We start from the raw sequence: 19,134 nt of genomic DNA on the forward strand, positions 1-19,134 counted from the left end.
TCACAATCCTGGACCCCTGGCTCCTAATCGCTCACCTGCCTGCCTGATTGCCCCTAACTGCTCCCCCTGCCAGCCTGGTCGCCCCTAACTGCCTCTGCCTGCCGGCCTGATTGGCCCCAACTGCGCCCACCCCGCCAGTCTGGTTGCCCCCTACAGCCCCCCCCCCCCCCCCCCCGCTGGCCTGATTGCCCCTCACTAACACCCCTGCCAGCCGGGTCGCCCCACGCAGCCTGCTGCTTGGTCGTTTGGTCGTCCCTCACTAAACCCCCCTGTCGGCCTGGTCACCCCACATAGCCTGTTCGGTCGTCCTTTAGGTTGTGATGGTCGCTTAGGCTTTTATATAATCTCCCACTGATCACATTTACTCCCTGGCTTTTTCACCCTTATTGTGGATAACTTCTAATTATCTGTCATCATTTCTGACCTTTTTTCCGAATACCAAACTGTTAGTTCTGTATCTTTTTAACAATTCCACCTTGATGTTCTGTCATGATCTTAAACACATGTATAAAATAAAATGTTATCTTTCTCCAAATCTCCTTTTCCTTCTCTTGGTTTTCTCATTTTGTTCATGCTATCACTATTATCTCTTTCAGATGCAAATCTCAACCATCCTTAACTCCTTACCCCTCACACTAAATCAGACATCAAATTTAATATGCCCTTTTCTTAAAAAAAAAAAATTAATTATATATATATATATATATATATATATATATATATATATGTAATTATTGATTTCAGAGAGGAAGGACGAGGAAGAGATAGGAACATCGTTGAGAGAGAATCATTGACTGGCTGCTTCCTGCACATCCCCTGCTGGGGATTGAGCCTGCAACCCGGGCATGTACCCTGAGACAAGGAATCGACACTCAAACACAGAACCACACAGGATAGGCTAATATGCCCTTTTAATAGCTTACAAAGGATTATAAATGAAAAAAAAAAAAGTTAGTTTTATTAAATACCTTTACTACAGATAGGAAAAATGAAATTCAGCCAGGTTTTGAGATATGTCCAGGTCATATAACTACAGAGTAGTTACAGCCTAGACTTAATGGTCAGTTAAGCCTTGAATTTGAGGCTCCTCACTCCAACTGCCATGCTCTTTCACCTTCACATAATGCCTCAAGTTCTGTAGTAGTTTTGCATTTTCTCTTTTACCATTGCCATCCCCAGAATCAGGCCTACCTTATCTTTCACATTTGTAATAAATATATAGAAAGACTGGCTCAGTTAGCAGGGTAAACATTGGTAGTATGTACCCAGCATTCCCCAGGAAAACCTTTTCAAATTTAACTCCAGAAAAAATTTTAAACCATTATATACTAGAGGCCCGGTGCACGAAATTCATGCATGGGTAGGGTCCCTAGGCCGGACCGGCAATCAGGGCCTTCCAGCTGCCAGCCCAGGTCTCCCTTCCCTGGCTGTCCCCTAATGGTCAGTGCATATCATAGTGAGTGATCAAACTCCCAAGGAGACAATTTGTGTATTAGGCTTATATAAATATATATACTAAAAAGCACACCCATCCCAAACCTATAGCTCAATGAATCACAAAGTGAATACCCTTGTAACCCCTTATGTCCAGAAAGAACATTGGCACACTTCAAAAACCCCCTTGCACCTTTCTAAGCACTACTCTGCCCCGCCCCACCCCCAAGCTAATAATTTCTTCTTTAATTTTTATAACCTACATATTCCTAAATGAGTTTGGTTTGGCCTGTTTTTTGAACTTTGAATTTTCCAAAGTGGCTATACCAATATGCATCCCCACCAGCGATGTAGTTTCAATTATTCCAACTCTTGGCATTTTCTGTTTTCCATTTTAGCCATTTTTGTGAGCATGCAGTAGTATCTCACTGTAGTTTTAATTTACCGTATTTTCCGGCGTATAAGACGACCCCCAACTTTTCCAGTTAAAATATAGAGTTTGGGATATACCCGCCCTATAAGATGACACCCGGCGTATAAGACGACCCCCGACTTTTGAGATTTTCCTGAGTTAACCCTTTGCACTCGCTTGCTTTTTTCTCGATTCCTTTATTCTACTCGGGATTTAATTTTTTAAATACCCCAGATTTTACAAAGCGCGGCAGTAGAATAAAAAACTGGAGTTTCTTTTCATACAAACTTATTTATTTGGATTTTTTTATATTTCAAATTATTGATACATTCAAAGAGTAATTTTAATCTCAACATCTGAGTGCAAAAGGTTAAAAAGTTGTCTTATACGCCGGAAAATACAGTACATTTTCCGAATGATTAAAAAAGTTGAGCATCTTTACATGTTTATTGGCCACTTAGATTTCATTTTATGAGGTCTCTTAAAATCTCTTACCCATTTAACATTGAGTTGTCTTTTTAAAAAATTGATTTGTGGGTCTATAAATTCTAGGTAGGAGCAGATATATTTCTATTGTAGAAATGAACTCATTTGCCTGATGCTGTTAGAATACTGCTACCTCCCCTTACTCCGGTCCCAAATTTACCAATGAATCATCTGGGAGAGATGTACAGACATACCTTGGAGATTCCGTGGGTTTGGTTCCAGACCACTGCAATGAAGCAAGAATTGCAATAAAGCCAGTTGTAATCTTTTTGCTAGCAGAGGGTCTTGCCTTCAATTTGTAAAACATGCACTGTCCATGAAGTGCAATAAAACAAGGTATGTTTGTAGTCAACTTCATGCATTCTCTTTAAAACAATGTAGAATTGTTGTGCCAGGAAATTTTCTAGGTATCCTACATAATAAAGAGCTACTATGCAAATGGTCATCACACCCTCACACCATAATGGTTCAGACATTCAACACTGGGGAGAGAGGAATGGGGATCAGCCAGGCACAAATGAGCTCACGAGAGAGAAATGGGGACCAGCCAGACTGCAATCCAGAGCACCAGCAGCTGTTACTACGGCCCAGGAAAGGGGCCTGGGACTCTGCCCGCCCCAGAGTCCCAGGTGCCTGCGGCTGCGGCCAGGGTAAAGCCGCCTGCCCACGGTCCCCCATGGCTGCGGCCGGCAGAGGGAGGGACGCCCGGGTCCTAGGCGAGGCAGAGGTGGTTAGGGGTGATCAGGCAGGCAGGAAGTGGTGGTTAGGGGCGATCAGGCAGGCAGGCAGAGGTGGTTAGGGGCGACCAGGCAGGTAGGCAGAAGGGTTAGAGGTGATCAGGCAGGAAGGCAAGCGGTTAGGAGCCAGCTGTCCCGGATTGTGAGAGGCAGGTGGACATCCCCTGAGGGGTCCCAGATTGGAGAGGGTGCAGGCTGGGATGAGGGACCCCGGCCCCGTGCACGAATTTCATGCACCGGGCCTCTAGTTGGGAATATAATGGCAAAAAAAGTGAATAGGTACAATAATTTTGAAATGAGACCTTTACTGGAATCCTATCTTTAATGTTTACCACTTTGGTAACTTTAGGGAAGTCAACTACTTATTTTAGCCTTAGTTTCCTCGTTGGAAAAATGGGGCTATTAATACCTATTTTATAGAGTTGTTGTGAGGACCAAATGAGACAACATATGTAACAGGCTTTGCACAGTGGCTAGCACATAGGAAGCATTTAATAAATGGTAACTATTATCAATTTGGTTATTTCCATGTAGCCTTCCATTTCCATATGGAAGGAGAAATGAAACAGCTGTTTATTCCTAGCTGTTATAGATCTCACTATAATGGAAAAATGGCATTTGGATTTAGATAAGTATTCTGGGAACTTGGTCCTTTAAAAAATATATATTTTTATTGATTTTTTTTAGAGAAGAACAGAGAACCATTGGTCAGATGCCTCATGCAAGCCCCCTACCAGGATTGAACCCACAACCCAGGCTTGTGCCCTGACCAGGAATCGAACGGGCAACCTTTGGTGCACGGGACGAAAGCCCAACCAAGCAACCACCGGTCCAGTCCTGACTTCCTTCATCTTTTTATATATACACTAGAGGCCTGATACACGAAATTCATGCAAGGGGCTTGGCCCTCAGAGCCGCAGTGGTTTGCCTCAGCCCTCATAGCCCCGACTTCATCCAGGTCACCTGGCTGTCTGGTTTAATTAGCATATTACACTTTTATTACTACTACATATATATATTTTTATTGATTTCAGAGAGAGGAAGGGAGAGATAGAAACATCAATGATGAGAGAGAATCACTGATCAGCTGCTTCCTGCACGCCTCCTACTGGGGACTGAGCCCACAACCAGGCATGTGTCCTTTACCGAAATTGAACCCAGGATCCTTCACCCCGCAGGCTATCCTGAGCTCTATCCACTGAGCCAAACCAGCTAGGGCGACTTCCTTCATCTTGAGTGCCTCTAGAGCAGTGCCTCAAAAATCATGTTGTGAAAGATCATAAAAGATAAAAACAAATTACTAGAAAAGGGTAATAAAAAAGAAAATAAAGTTATACACAATATAAGAGCTATATTTTTATTAGATCCACAGATAAAAAATTTGTGTTAAGTTGCTATAAAAGTTTCTAAATTCTTTTAAAAAAATATATTTTATTGATTTCTTACAGAGAGGAAGGGAGAGGGATAGAGAGAAACATCGATGAGAGAGAAACATCGACCAGCTGCCTCCTGCACACCCCCTACCGGGGATGTGCCCGCAACCAAGGTACATGCCCTAGACAGGAATTGAACCTGGGACCTTTCAGTCCGCAGGCCAACGCTCTATCCACTGAGCCAAACCGGTTTCAGCAGTTTCTAAATTCTTACTCTCAATTTCTGTAAATGCCTAATCATGGCCCAATAATAAAGGGTTTGCAAACTGGCATTGTCCTATGGACCACTTTTGGTGGTGCTGCTATAGAGCACTGACAAAAATCAGACTTATGAATCGAAAGGGCTAAGGGTCAGAGCCTGAAATGCAGGACTCAACTGAAGGGTTGCTCTTGGTTCTGAGTCACCAGCTGGAAACCCAGTGGCCTTTTCCTAGCCTCAAGGACAACATTGTCACTTTGTAGTTCAAAAACTATCCACTATTCCTTTTTTTTGTAGGGTAAAATCCCAACCCTTTAACATGGCATACAAGGCCTTCCCAGGTGGGTTCCAAACATTCCATTAAGATTCCATGGTACAATACAGTAGCAACTAGCCACATGTAGCTATTGGGCACTTGAAATGTGGCTAATTTAGGATCTGAAATTGTAATTTTAACTTTAATTTAAAATTATATTAAAAAAACTGATATGTAATTCAAGTACTGCAAAACTTTTAATTATGTTTGAAATGTCTTGGATATGTAAATGTGCTTTTTAACGGTAAATCTTATAAAATCAAGTATTGAGATATGCTGTCAGGTAAAATACACACCAGATTTCAAACACTTAGCAATGATAAAAAGAATGTAAAACGTTTAAAAACATGTAATACTTAATACTGATCACATATGAAATGATACTCTTGGATACACTGGGTTAAATAAAAAACTATTTAAATTGCAACTGTTTCTTTTTACTTTTTTAATGTGGCTACTACAAAATTATACATGTGGCTTGTGTAATATTGATATTGGACAGTTCTTGTCTAGACAACCATGCCCCAACCCTTGGAATCATTTTAAAAGTCTATAATAAAAAAAGTGTAATATGCAAATCGACCGAACAGCAGGAAGACCCAGACGACCATGCTATGATATGCACTGGCGCCAGGCCAGCCAAGGCAGGTGTGATGCAATTGGTTGGGGGGCCCTGCCATCACCCCCCAGGCCACCCTCTGCGGGGCGATCGATGGGGAAGCTCTGTGACTGATCACCCCAAAGAGGGAGGCCCAGGCCACCCAGCTGGTGGTGCTACAGTGGGTGGGCGGGACCTCCCTCTGCGAGGTGACTGATCTGGGGAACCCGCGATCCATGCCCCGCAAGGGAGGCCCAGGCTAGCCAAGAGATCACACCCCACACCTGTCGCCCGCAGAGGGAGGTGACCCGTGGCGGGGGAGTGGGGGCAGCACCGCACAGATGGCAAGCAGTGGCAGCGGTGGGGGCGAGGCCAGCTACCGGCAGCTAGGAGAAGGAAAGCCCTGATAGGCCCTGATCGCTGGCCAGGCCTAGGGACCCTATCCAAGGGGTCCCGGATTGTGAAAGGTGCAGGCTGGGCTGAAGGACAACCCCCCCCCCCCCCACACACACCCCTGTGCACAAATTTCATGCACCTGGCCTCTAGTCCTATATAATAAAAGCCTAATATACAAATCGACCTAACAGTGGAACGACCAGTTGCTGTGACGTGCACTGACCACCGGGGGGCAGAAGCTGCCCCCAGCCTGCAGGCCAGCCAAGGCAGGTGTGAGCTGGCCCCCCTCCCCGCCACAGGTCGCCCCACAGAGGCAACCGGTGGCAGTGGCAGGGCTGGCGAGTGGGCAGCACCAGGCTGGCCAAAGCGGGTGCCAGTGGGGGCCTCCTGATTGCCCCACAGATTGGCCCTGATTGCTGGCCAGGCCTAGGGACTCTACCTGTGCACAAATTTTGTGCCTTGGGCCTCTAGTATATATATCTTTTTTAATCATTTCAGAGAGGGAGATAGAAATATCAATGAGAGAATCATTGATCGGCTACTTCCTGCATATCCCCTACTGGGGATCAAGGCCGTAACCCATGTGCCCTGACCAGGAATTGAACCATGACCTCCTCCTATTCATAGGTTGAGGCTCAACCATGAGCCACATTAGCCAGGCTGGAATCACTATTCTTCCCCTTCCCTCACTCATGTTTGATTTCTCAGCAACAAACTATATCTCCAACCCATCTATACTTTATCTTTACTGCTATTCTCCTTGTTACTCTCTATTCCTTAAAACCCATCAATGGCTTCTAGAGCAGGGTCACCAAACTTTCAGACCTCACGGACCACCGGTTGGCAACTGCTGTTCTAGAGCACTTAAACTTACCAAGGATGCAGATTTCATCTTCTACCATTCCTTTCTTTGCCCGCTAGACTTCAGCCACACTAGCTTCCTTGCTAAACACAATAAACTCTCACTTCTGGATTTTGCCCTGCTATTCCCTTTGGTCTCAAATATTGCCCTTAACTTATTATCATTCAAGTCTTAGCAGAGAATATCTTCTGAGAGGTCACCTTTGACCAACAACCAAAATTTTGCCCACTCTCTGCCCCAGAACAAGGCTTTTCAATGTTCTTCATGGAACATATTATGGGATATTATTTTTCCTCCTCTTTTGGAAAACTTACAGTCTGTTCCCTCCACCAGAAGCAGGAGCCTTTGTTGGTCTTGCTGCTGCTTAATCTATTCTAGTGTGCAGAACAGTGCCAGTCACAGCTCTTGAAACAACGTAAATGAATAAACATCTAATTACCTACTAGACATATCTGCTTATTTGGTTCACAATCACTTCAATTTCCAAAAGGTCGTAACAAAACCTTCTTCCTTCCCTAATATGTATTTTTCTTTAAATATGTTTTATTAATTTTTTTTTTACAGAGAGGGAGAGAGTTAGAAACATTGATCAGCTGCCTCCTGCACACCCCCTACTGGGGATATGCCCACAACAAAGGTACATGTCCTTGACCGGAATCGAACCTGGGACCCTTCAGTCTGCAGGCCGATGCTCTACCCACTGAGCCAAACCGGTTAGGGCCTAACATGTATTTCTTTCCCCTGGTTTCCAATCTGTCATCCTCCCAGTTGCTCTCCCAAAAACCTTTGGGAGTCATCTTTGACATCTCCCTCTCAGTTATTCCCTTACCCAGTAGACCAATTCACCAAGCTCTCAATCACTGGTAGTCTTCTTCAGGCCTATTTGCCTCTATCTCAATAATCTCTCATCGATTACTGTTTCCATGCCTCTGATTTTTGCACAATCTGTCTAAAATGCAAATCCTTATGATGCTTCTATCTAAAATCTTTCAACTGCTTCTTCTTAGCTCTCAAAAGCTAATTCCTGCACATGGCATTTCTGGCCTTCCCGACTAGACTTCTCAGGCACTCCTGATACAGCACTATCTTCTTCACCCAATATTCTTCAGAGTTTGCATCTTAACCTTTGCACTTATTGCTTCCTCTGCCTGGAAGGACCTTCCCCAATTTCCTTATTAAAGCTAATTGCTTCTCCAGTCCCATTCCATTCCTGCCTCCCAAGGTAAGAGATTCCTCTTGTCTGAGATTTCACAGTAGTCAACAGTTTACCCTCATTCTACTGATGATGCCTAATTACTTGTCTGCATTCTACAGCGTAAGATCAATGAAGGCAAGGATGCTAGAGAAATCATCAGCTGAATGAATTCAAAGAACTCAGTTAAAGAAGAGCATCAGACCAAAAATTTGACCACTTTTTATCAACCGAAGCAATGAAAATATTAGACCAAAAGGAAACACAGAATATGGCCCCTGGGTCATTCACTCTGCTTCTATTTTAGGCACAATGCTTTAAGAAGTCACACAAAAACTATACAAAGCTTGACTACGTCAATGTTACAAAAGGGTTAAGCGGAGAAAAAGATTACTTATCCGAGGCCACAAAAATCAGTGGGCAAAATGGATTTTATTAAACCTGTCAGCTCTCTTGATTTGTCTCAGATAGCCTCAATGCCTAGATATAGGATGCCAAAAGTTGCACAGTTAGCAGGCTGGGGAAGCCGGGTAGGTAAGTCCTTCCCAGGCTCCTCTTGTTAAAAACACATCAGTGTGGGCCTGGCCCTGCAGCTCAGTTGGTTACAGCGTTGTCCTGAGATGCTGTGGGTTTGATCCCCAGCCAGCACACATACAAGGAGCAACCAAAGAATGCATAAATAAGTGGAACAACAAACAGATGTTCCTCTCTGTAGAATAAATCAATAATAACCCCCCCCCCCCAAACAAAGCAGTGTGTTGGGTTTCTTAGCAAATCGGCCCATGTAAATTAAACTCATAAGGCTTTACTTTGCACATCACCATAGCCAAATAAACTTCTGCTCCTCTAAATACAACACAACACACATCCTGACATTCTGGCCACAAAAAAGCACATCTCTACCTCCGGTGACAGTAATCAATCCAAGGGAGTTCAGAGAGCAGTTACTAGGATCTACGAAGTATGAGACAGCATCAGGATTAAAAAAAAAAAAAAAAAAAAAGTAATCTATACGTCATAAACCTGACCGTCCTCGTTCCTCCCCTTGTACCTCCACAGCGACTCCTGTCCCAGCCTGCCTAGCTGAACCTAAGGCCGCTTCTAAGTTAAACCCCGGCCGCCCTTCCATCGCCGCCGGCACTCCGCGAGGCGCCTCAGCTTAACCTCGGAGCCCGGACGCCCCGTCCCGCAGCGTTCATGCCGGAGAGACACGGAGGTTAGCACACGCACTGCAGTTGCCCAACTCCCAGTCCGCGGAGGAGGCGGGAAAGCCCGGCGGCGGCGGCGGCGGCGGCCCGCTCCCGCGCACATGGCCGCACTCCCACCCGTGCGCGCAGGCGCCGGGCGAGCCGGGACTCGCGGGCGCCGAGAGCGGATCATTCCGCCGATTTCTTTGTGTGGCCCAACTCTAGAAATGGCCCATTTCCTGCCCCTCCGTTAAAAACGAAAATCACACCCTCTCGCCCCCTTCTTCCCTCCGGAATGGAGTCGGGCGGCGGGTGGGAGGGGGACCTGCTGACGCGGCCCGGGCGGAAGGGCTCGGAGCCGCCGGGGGCCGGTCCGGGAGGGATGCTGGGAGGCGGACTCACTCGCACACGATGTGTCCCTCCGCGCGCACACGGGGGACTTTTCGGTGGGGATTTTGGGCGCCGACCAGACGCGGCATTTTCGGAAAATAGCGCCCTGTGCAGCTGAAGCGCTGTGTGTGTAGCGGGGCCGCGTCAGCTCGGCCGGGTACGGAGCGCTTCGGGTCCCGCACCCCTCCCGCCGCTCCCCCGCCGCCGCTCCCAAAGCTTTTCCAGGTCAGTGCGGGTCTGTGTAGGGCCCTGTTACCACCGGATGTGGAAGTTGATCTCTTCGCTGGTAAAAAATAATTCCACTTCCCCCGGAACCCAGATCATCCCCGCGATTTCCTGTTTATTGCATTAAGGCGCCGGGTTTCCGGGGCTCCTGGCCCCGCTTATTCCGCGGGGGTCGGCGGGGTCGGCCTGGGCGCCCGCTCCGCCCGCGCCGCCGCCGCGCATTGTCCGCTGGGCACCCCGCTTCGGGGAGGGGCGGGCAGACATGGTGGTGGCCGCCGCCCCCTCCTCGGCCCCGGCGCCGCGGCCTCCCCGCCGCTCCTCGCCAGTCCGGTCCGGAGCGGCGGCTCCGGCGGGGATGGTGTCGGGCCGGGGCGGCGGGGGAAGCCCTGCGGGCGGCGGGCGGGGTAGAGGGGCAGGCGCGGCCCGGCCTCGGCGCCCACCGCCCGGGAGCCGCGGATCTCTTTGTCTGGGCGGCCTGGCTGCCCTGCCGGGCTCGCTGGAGCGGGAAAAGGGCGGCCGGGCCCGGGCGCGCTGCACCGCGGAGCCCTCGGGGCCGGCAGCCGCCGGGGCCGCGGCAGAGCGGACGGTCCGAACAGGGTTAACCCGGGAGCCCTCCCCGTCCCGCTTGGGGCTGCCACGGCGACTGCCTCGGCGTCGGGGACCGGAGCCCTGTGGGGACGAAGCCTGCCACTCTGGATGCTGGGACCTGCTTTTGGGACTGGGCCGCCGGGATCCGCGGGTGCATGGCTTCGGGGAAAGTTGAGAGTTTGGCCAGGTCCCCTCCGCCTGGGCACTGTTCGTGTGTCCTGAAGCGTGCTTCGCTGAAGCTCTCTTACCGGGTGCCTAGCCTCATGGGTGCAACGTGAAAACTGAAACCAAAGGAATGATGCAGGCCCGCTTTGTGTGTGTGTTTTCCCACTTGACGCTTGTTTGCAGTACACATAACTTGCTTTAAACCTGATTGGACTGTGGCGAGCAGACATCTGTCCCGAGGAGGGGCAGAGACCTCAGTGCTTCTGAAGGGGGCTTGGTGATGTGGAAGTATTTTAAGTGCTCTCTGGACAATGGTTTGCTGTCTGGATTCAGGCAAGTTACTTTTCTCAAGTACACTTTTTACCTGGAAAATGGTTTGATGTAGTTAGTAAAGGATCCTTGCAAGTTTGCCATCAGAATTAAAGATGCACTGTGCCGTCACTTATTATGTAGAAGTTAGCGGTCACACGTCCTTTTTTTTTTTTTTTTGCAGATAGTTTATTTCACATATAGATCCACCCGGTTTGGTTTAAATTTCTTAGTAACATGTAACCATCAGCCTTGACACTTCCACTTTCAGGCTCAGACTTTGAATTTAAGGAAACTAAAGACTGCTTTATCTGCGTTTTTTAATTTTCCTCCTTTTAAGTATGTAAAATAACAAAAATAAACTCATTGCATGTTAACGTAAGTGACATATTGGTCAAAGAGTGACATTTCGACAAGAGTTTAAATGTCTGGTTGAATGGAAGACAGATTCTTAAATCTACTTCTGCATTCAATCTGTTGTGGTATCACACCATAAAACCTCTGGAACAATCCACTGTATACTTTTTTTTTTTTTTTTAAACTAAGAAATGGTGAGTTTGTGCTCACCATACAAGTCAAGTCAGGGTATTATACCAGAATTTTTTTTTTTTTTTTAACCAGACATTTTAAAAGTATGGATAAGATGGCGTATTTCTACACTTTTTTTCTTAGGCTCTAACTTTTTTTCAGTTTGGGAATTAGATGCATAAACAAGCATTACGAATAAAGATTGCATAATCCTTTGTGATTCTGTACACAAATGAGATGTGAGTTCCATATTGGATGTGCTTGTGAAAACTTGTATGTAAATGTAATTTTTGAAGCTAGGACACTTCTCAAAGCACTTTAGGAACTCTAGATTTAAAGGGAATCCTGTAGTGAAACCTTTGGTAAACAATACTTTTGTAATGCATATATTTACCCTCCAAGTAAACTCAGAGTTCTGTAACTTAGAGTTCTCTATCTCTGATTCAATCTGGGTTTTCTATGTTGAGGGGCAATTACACTGTAAACGTGAAAATTTAAGGCCACACGTTGATTTAATGGTTTTGAAATGAAGCTAAATTCATTTCCAGTTGTTTCTGTGAACTCGAGTCAGATTCTGTCTGTAGTTCTACACTGTTCCATCAACAGGAAGCATCTGGTCATTCTTCTTGTAATTGTTAGAAAATGCCAGGTATATTTTTGATGTTTGCTATTCAAATGAAAATAAATATCAGATTGGATCTTGGTTTGCCCCTGACCCCCTTATCTCTGAGATGTATTTATAATGGGCCACATCTTTCCTAGAATGGACTTTTTTTTTTTTGCTCCTGAGTACCTCATGAGTTAGAAATAGTAACAGGTAGAACAAACAAGTCATGAGGAATGCAGATTATTACATGAATTTTTGAATCATGACTTCATTTTGAGCATGCATTTTTGGCTGTGTGGTGTCTGTCCTTTTGCAAGTAGCCTGAACATGGATGAACTCACTGATAGATTCCATCGCTTCTTTCTCTGCAAACAAGCCAAACAAATCTTAAGAGTTCAGGGCAACTTAGTTTTCTAATGAATATCATTTCTTTGGTTCCACAGCTTTCCAACTAGTAATCATGTTTCTATAACACTAATGTCTCTACAGTTATAATTAGTATTATACTTAAATTTTCTGAAGATGCTTGTTTCATCATGCTCTCTAGAAGGCAAATCTCTTAAATCTTAGTATTAGTAGTACTAGGGCTTGTGTTTCCTCACACTGTTGACAACAGTGTTATGCACAGAGAAGATACTTTGGTGTAATCAGCTGTCAGTTCAGTCTTTGGTAGGCGAGTACACCTTTATTTGGACTAAGTATGTCCATGATGTAAGTGTAGAGGCTTAGCATGAAGTGATTTTTCTACGGAATGTAATAAATCCATATGCAAGGCTATTGATACATTTAGAAATAGAAATCTAAATCTCTTAGCCCTAGTTCTCTGAAAATTTTTTTTATTTTATTTTAATTGGTTGCAGAGGAAGGGAGAGGGAGAAAGATAGAAACATCAACGATGAGAGAATCATTGAGGCTGCCTCCTGCACGGCTCCTGCCAGGGATCGAGCTTGAAACCCAGGCATGTGCCCTGACTAGGAATTGAATCAGAACCTTTTGGTGCCTGGGTCAATGTTCAACCATTGGGCCACACGGGCTGGGCTAATTTTATTTTTTGAAGTATATGACATCCTGAAGTTGGTAGAACATCATAGATAAAGAGCATTATTAGTCCTACTTTGTACTGGTTGTATTAAAATGAGACATTATGTCAGCATAAGTGGGACCTTGTATCAGTTTTCAGACTTTATATCATAATCACCTGGCAGGCTAATTAAAAAAAAACAACCCCAAAAACCTGCCCTAGCCAGTTTGTCTCAGTGGATAGAGTGACGGCCTGAGGACTGAAGGGTCTGGGATTCGATTCTGGTCAAGGGCACATGCCTGGGTTGCGGGCTCGATCCCAGTGGGGAGTGTGCAGGAGACAGCCGATCAATGATTCTCTCCCATCATTGATGTTTCTATCTCTCCCTCTCCCTTTCTGAAATCAATAAAAATATATTAAAACAAACAGATGAAAGAAAAAAAACCCTGCAGAGGCCCAAGCTTAAGTAGCATAGGATGTGGGCCAGTAGGTGGTAGACAAGTTTTTTTCAAGTTCCCTAGGTGGTAGACACAACCAGAGGACCTTGATCATGGGGGAAATGAAAAGGAGGAAAGGCTCAACAAGCTTATCTGAGAAATGATAGTTGTCTATAAATATTTGGAGGCTTGTCACACAGACCAGGTTTGATCTGACCAGAAAGAACTAGGATCAATCCGTAGAAGTTAGAAGGAGGCAGATTTTAATATTCTTCCAAGATATATTCTTTTGGGTGGTTGGTTGTCTGCTGTCACTGACTGTTCAAGTTAGGGACTTTAGAGTAGAGGAATGGTGCTGAGTGAGCATTTGGGCTCAGTGTCCTTAAGTTTTCTACAAATTATGAGATTTTATGGAATGTATTTAAGTTTGCAGCTACAAAAGTGGAAGAGCAAAAGCTAATCGAGTGAACCAAGCTGGCTAGTTTAACTGGATCATAGTTTTTATTTTCTTGGATTAAAAAGAACTGAGTGTTAAGTGAGAGAGCTATTTGATGAGGTCTTTAAACCCAGCTTTAATTTGGCAGACTCAAAAGCCTTCTGATATGGAAATTCCCATTTAAAGGAATTTATCTTGATCTAATAAAGATACCATTAAATTGGTAGCTTATGAACATACCAATTGCAGCATTGTTGATAATAAAAGCTGTGTATTAACCTTTACCCCCCTTAATCATATAAAGTAGATAATGTCCCATTTTTCAGAAGAGAAAATTGAGCGGTAGAGAAATGGGGTAGCTTGCTTAAGGTAGCAGAGTTAATGGTAGAGCCAGAGCTTGAATCCAAGCCATTTGACTCAAGAGCCAGTGACTCTTGATCATTATGCTGTAAAGTTGTAAACAACCTAAACATTTCACAGTGATTGCTGGGGTATATCCCCACTGTGAGGCACTGCCTCATTGTTAAAATGATGTTAGAAAAATGTAAGACAGGAAAAGATGTCTTGGTATACGGGAGTGAAAAACCATTTAAAAATTCCATTTTGGATGAGAAACACGTATTGACATCTGGAGGATATGTGCCACATTGTTCAGTGGTTATTTCTGAGTGTAGGTTTATAGGTGATTATTTTCTTTTTTCTTATCCAAGTTTTCTAATTTCTATGAATATGTATTGTGTATTACTTGTAATGAAAAAGATATTAAGATGTTACATGTCAATTAAAATTAAAGATATTAACATAAGCTGAGGAGTTTGGATTTTATACTATGCAGTTGATGCAAGTTAGGAATTCACATAATTGAGAATTTGTAAGTGCATGAAGTGTTTTGTATTTTTTGTTTTGTTTTATCCCTTAACATTCTAGAAGTAATATATTAATTGAATAGAGAAACATATCACTGACTCCTACCACTCTACCATAATAATCAGTTCTCTGTTTTATGTTTTTTTCCCCACTTATGTATAATGTTTCAAACGTTGTATGCATTCTAGCCAAGTCACTCTCTAACTATGTGACTTTAGGTAACTTGTTCACTCTGTGCCTCAGTTCCTCTTTGGTAAATTAGGGATAATTATAATACTTCCTTCATGGTAGTTGGGAGGATTAAATGAGTTACTGCATATAAAATTACTGCAGAACAGTGTCTGACATATAGTTGATAACTCAGTAAATATTAGCAATTATTATTATAGGGTCATAGCCCACTAAAATCCTTGGGGTCTAATAGGCTTTGAAATTAAGAATTGTTTCTGGATATAGGGGATGTAATGTTATATAACTTTTCAACAGAGCTTCTTAAACACGTTGCTATTTCTGCAGGAAAATGTATGAACATTTACACTAAATGGGGTAAATAAAGACTATAAATCGCTTCATGTCAGTTCAGGTTTGGTTTTTACTGCTAAATAAGTTATTTTGGGTTTCAGAACTGTTTTTGGACTTTGGAATTGCAGTTAGGAACCTGTAGAATATTTACTCAATTTTGAGTCCTATTTTAATATTAAAATATACACATTTTTATGTTATTTAACTTTGTAATCCATAATAAAAGTTAAAAAATTAAAAAGAAAATACTCACTTCCATTTCCTTTGATTAAAAAATATGCTAAACCCACCGATACTATGATTCTGTTGCATAGTGTAGAATCTTTTCTGGAAGAGGCTTGAGAGTTTCTCTAATCCAGTGGTCGAGAGTCTAGGTCAGTGGTCAGCAAACTGGTTAGTCAACAGAGTGGCAAACCGCGGCTCGTGAGCCGCAGTTTTCCGACCACTGCTCTAACCCAGTTAGCTTTTTTCTGCCTCATTACACTGGAGGGATAAGACATTTTTACTATGCTGCTTTACTACACCAGCGATTCTTTAAAGGAGCTGAGTGGAGGCCATCATGGCACCTCACTTTAATATACCCTCCTATTGTGTAAATGTGGAAACTGAGGTGGATATTTATCCTAAGCCGTAATATTATAGAATTGGACGTTGGAATTAGGATACTTCATCTCATGATAAAGTTTTTGGATGTGCAGTCCTTCTACTCCTGTACTCCTTTGTGTCTACAGCACTTACCATATATCCAAACAGGTAAAACTAATTTTAATTTTTTATTAAAGTATAGTTGACATACAATATTATGAGTTTCAGGTGTACAACATAGTTATGCAACATTTATATACCTTATGTGTTCACGATAAATCTATCCATCTGTCCCCGTACAAAGTTATAGTGACACTATTGATTATATCCCATATGCTGTATATTACATTCCTGTCACATTTATAACTAAGTTTGTACCTCTTACTTCCCGTCACTTTTTTCACCCATCCCCCAAATCCTCTCTCCTATGCCAATAATCAGTTTATTCTTTATAGCTATGAGTCTTTTGTGTGTGTTTTTTTTAAGATTCCATATAAATGAGGTCATAGGGTATTTGTCCTCTGTCTGACTTATTTCACTTAGCATAATATCCTCTAGGTCCATCCATGTGGTCACAAATGGCCAGATTTCATTCATTTTTATGGCTGAGTAATATTCCATTGTGTAATACAACATCTTTATCCATTTATTGAGCATCAGATGCTTAGGTTGCTTCCATATCTTGGCTATTCTGAATGATGCTGTTTTAGTTCATTTGAGACTGGTAGCTTATAAACAACAGAATTTTATTTCTCACAATTCTAGAGGCTGTTAGGTCCAAGATCAAGACAATAGCATTGCTGGTTGGGTTTTGGTGAAAACTCTCTTTCAGGTTGCAGACTTCTCTGTTATATAATCACATAGTAGAAGTAGCAAGGGAGCTATCTCAGGTCTCTTTCATTGGAACATTAATCTCATTCATGATCTATCTGCCTTCATGACCTAATCACTTCCCATCTTATAATACCATCACTTTGGGCATTAAGAGTTCAACATACAAATTTGGGGAGTTGGGGGGCGACACATAAATATTCAGCCCATAGGAAACAGTAGGTGTGTAAGTGAATGATCTAAAAAATTTTCCTCTCATCCTTAGTGGCTTGTGTGAACTTTTTGACTTTTGCCCACTTATTACTCCAGCTATGTTCCTTTATTCCGTTCATAGCAACCTATGGCGGGGTCTCTCTTTTCTGAGTCCAGCACAGAAAGAGAATGATCAGATTCTTCGAGTAGAGGGGCTGGGGATTGAGAAATAAAAGAAAGAGACAAGAGACAGAGATAGAAGGAAAAAGCTGGGACCGGGTGGACCGCTACCCTCTTCTGATGGAGAGAGAGTGACCCAGAGCCGATGCAGCGTGTTTATTTTATACCCCCAAATACCAGGAGGTTTCATCAAAACTTAAAGGAGCTTGGATGGGCCCGGATTGTAGTCATTCCCTCATTCCCGGTGCTAGACTGGATTTACATATCAAAACCCACTTCCTGACACCTGGGCAAAGATAAGAGTCGGTGCTGAGAACGCATCTGCCTTTTTGGTAAATGTCGCCTTGGGTTCAGCTGACAATTATTAAGGAAGAATGCCCATGTGCCTTCCCAGGCGCTCTCCACAGCAACCCTCAATTTCTCTCCCTTAGCTTGTTCCTGTATGCATTAGATATAGCCTGAACTTGACAAGACTCACCTCTCATATTTTACTAGGCTCCTGTTGTCAATCTTTCTACTATCTATTTTCTCTGTTTTTCCTCACAGGTTGTAGTGTATTTGTGGAGGAAGGTGGATAATAATGAAGATATTTTTGGCCACTCTAAATTTATGCTTAACAATTCGAGTGGGTTCTTGCTATTTCTTGGAAAATGCTTTATAAATCTCAGATTTTCTGTTGTCTCATATCTTCTTTCTCTTCCTCAGAATATACCATTGACTTCTATTTAATTGAAAAAGAAAATAGAGTACAATTTTGCACATTTTTTATTGTCACCATGAAAAAAAACTTTCATCTTATTTTGTAAACTGAATGGAAGTAGAATCTTTTGTTTTTGTAGGAATCTTGGTGCCACATCTTTCCTCTCTGATCACTCTGATCATTATTTGCAGTGGTTGTTTCTCCCTGCCTTCAAGTATGTACAGACTTCTATATTTGGGGAAGAGAAAAATCAACTTGGATTAACTATTGCTACTATTCTTTCCAGCTATCCTTGTTTCTCTTTCAAAAATATTTTTAAGGTCTTAGTTAAAATTGCTGTCCTCAGCTCTTTTGCTTTAAGGAACATCCTTCTTGCCATTGGTATTGTTTTCATCCTGATTTTGTTCAGCCAGTCATGTGCCACTTACTACTAATGGAGGGGATACATTTGTTAGGTGATTTTATCATTGTGCAAACATCATAGAATGCACTTAGATCGTCTAGCTTACTACACACCTACGCTATATAGTATAGACTATTGCTCCTAGGCAACAAGCCTGTACACAAGTCTCTGTACAAAACAACATGAATCAAGCACAAGAAAAAATGATGCAATCAAGAGATGTGGAAAACATGAGATGTATGAGACTGCTGCTGAATAACAGCATACTGTTTTACAGCAAACTTTTTTTTTTTTTTTTTTACTAGTATATAAGTAGAAAGAGTTTACTCTAACATAATGATAAAAGGTATACTATAGCTCTGGCTTAGTTGGTTGGAGCGTCATCCCATACACCAAAAGGTGGGTTTGATCCCGGTTGGGGTGCATGCAGGAGGCAGCCCATTGATCTCCCTCCCTCCCTCCCTCCTTCTAAGATTAAAAAAGTATAGTAAAATACATAAGCCAGTAACATAGTTGGTTATTATTATATCAAGTATTATACACTGTACATAATTGTATGTGCTACACTTAATATATGACTGGCAACACAGTAGGTTTGTTTACATTGGTGTCACCACAGACATGTGAGTAACGTGTTGCACATGACCTTAGGACTGCTATGCCAACACTAGGTGATAGGAATTTTTCAGCTCCATTATAATCTTATGGGACTACTATGGTGTATGTGGTCTGTCATTGACTGAAATGTCATTAGGCAGTGCATGAATGAATATATTAATTTCCATGTAGGAACATTCTGAACATTCTTTCCTTGCCCTTCATGTTAGTGTGCTATCCTGGTTTTCCTTCTCTGACTACTACCTTCAGTTTTTGTTGTTTCATGATCCTCTTACCAC

General features: G+C 43.2%; 1 protein-coding gene across 16 annotated transcripts in view; it reads left to right on the forward strand.

Moving 5' to 3' along the window:
• Positions 1 to 9,135: 9,135 nt before the first annotated feature.
• The window catches only part of GABPB1 (GA binding protein transcription factor subunit beta 1), a 56,716-nt gene continuing 46,717 nt past the window's right edge, over positions 9,136 to 19,134 (forward strand). For 12 of the 16 annotated variants that reach the window (XM_008143136.3, XM_054716242.1, XM_054716244.1 and 9 more), the window contains exon 1: positions 9,816 to 9,867. The gene's annotated coding sequence lies outside the window, so the exon portion shown is untranslated. Of the gene's footprint in view, positions 9,282 to 9,751; positions 9,868 to 9,913; positions 9,929 to 10,128; positions 10,954 to 19,134 lie in introns of those variants that run through there. The other 4 variants (XM_028147709.2, XM_028147708.2, XM_028147706.2 and 1 more) reach the window with 4 other exon arrangements.

This window comes from Eptesicus fuscus, chromosome 5, assembly GCF_027574615.1.
Source record: "Eptesicus fuscus isolate TK198812 chromosome 5, DD_ASM_mEF_20220401, whole genome shotgun sequence".
NCBI classification, from domain to species: Eukaryota; Metazoa; Chordata; class Mammalia; order Chiroptera; family Vespertilionidae; genus Eptesicus; species Eptesicus fuscus.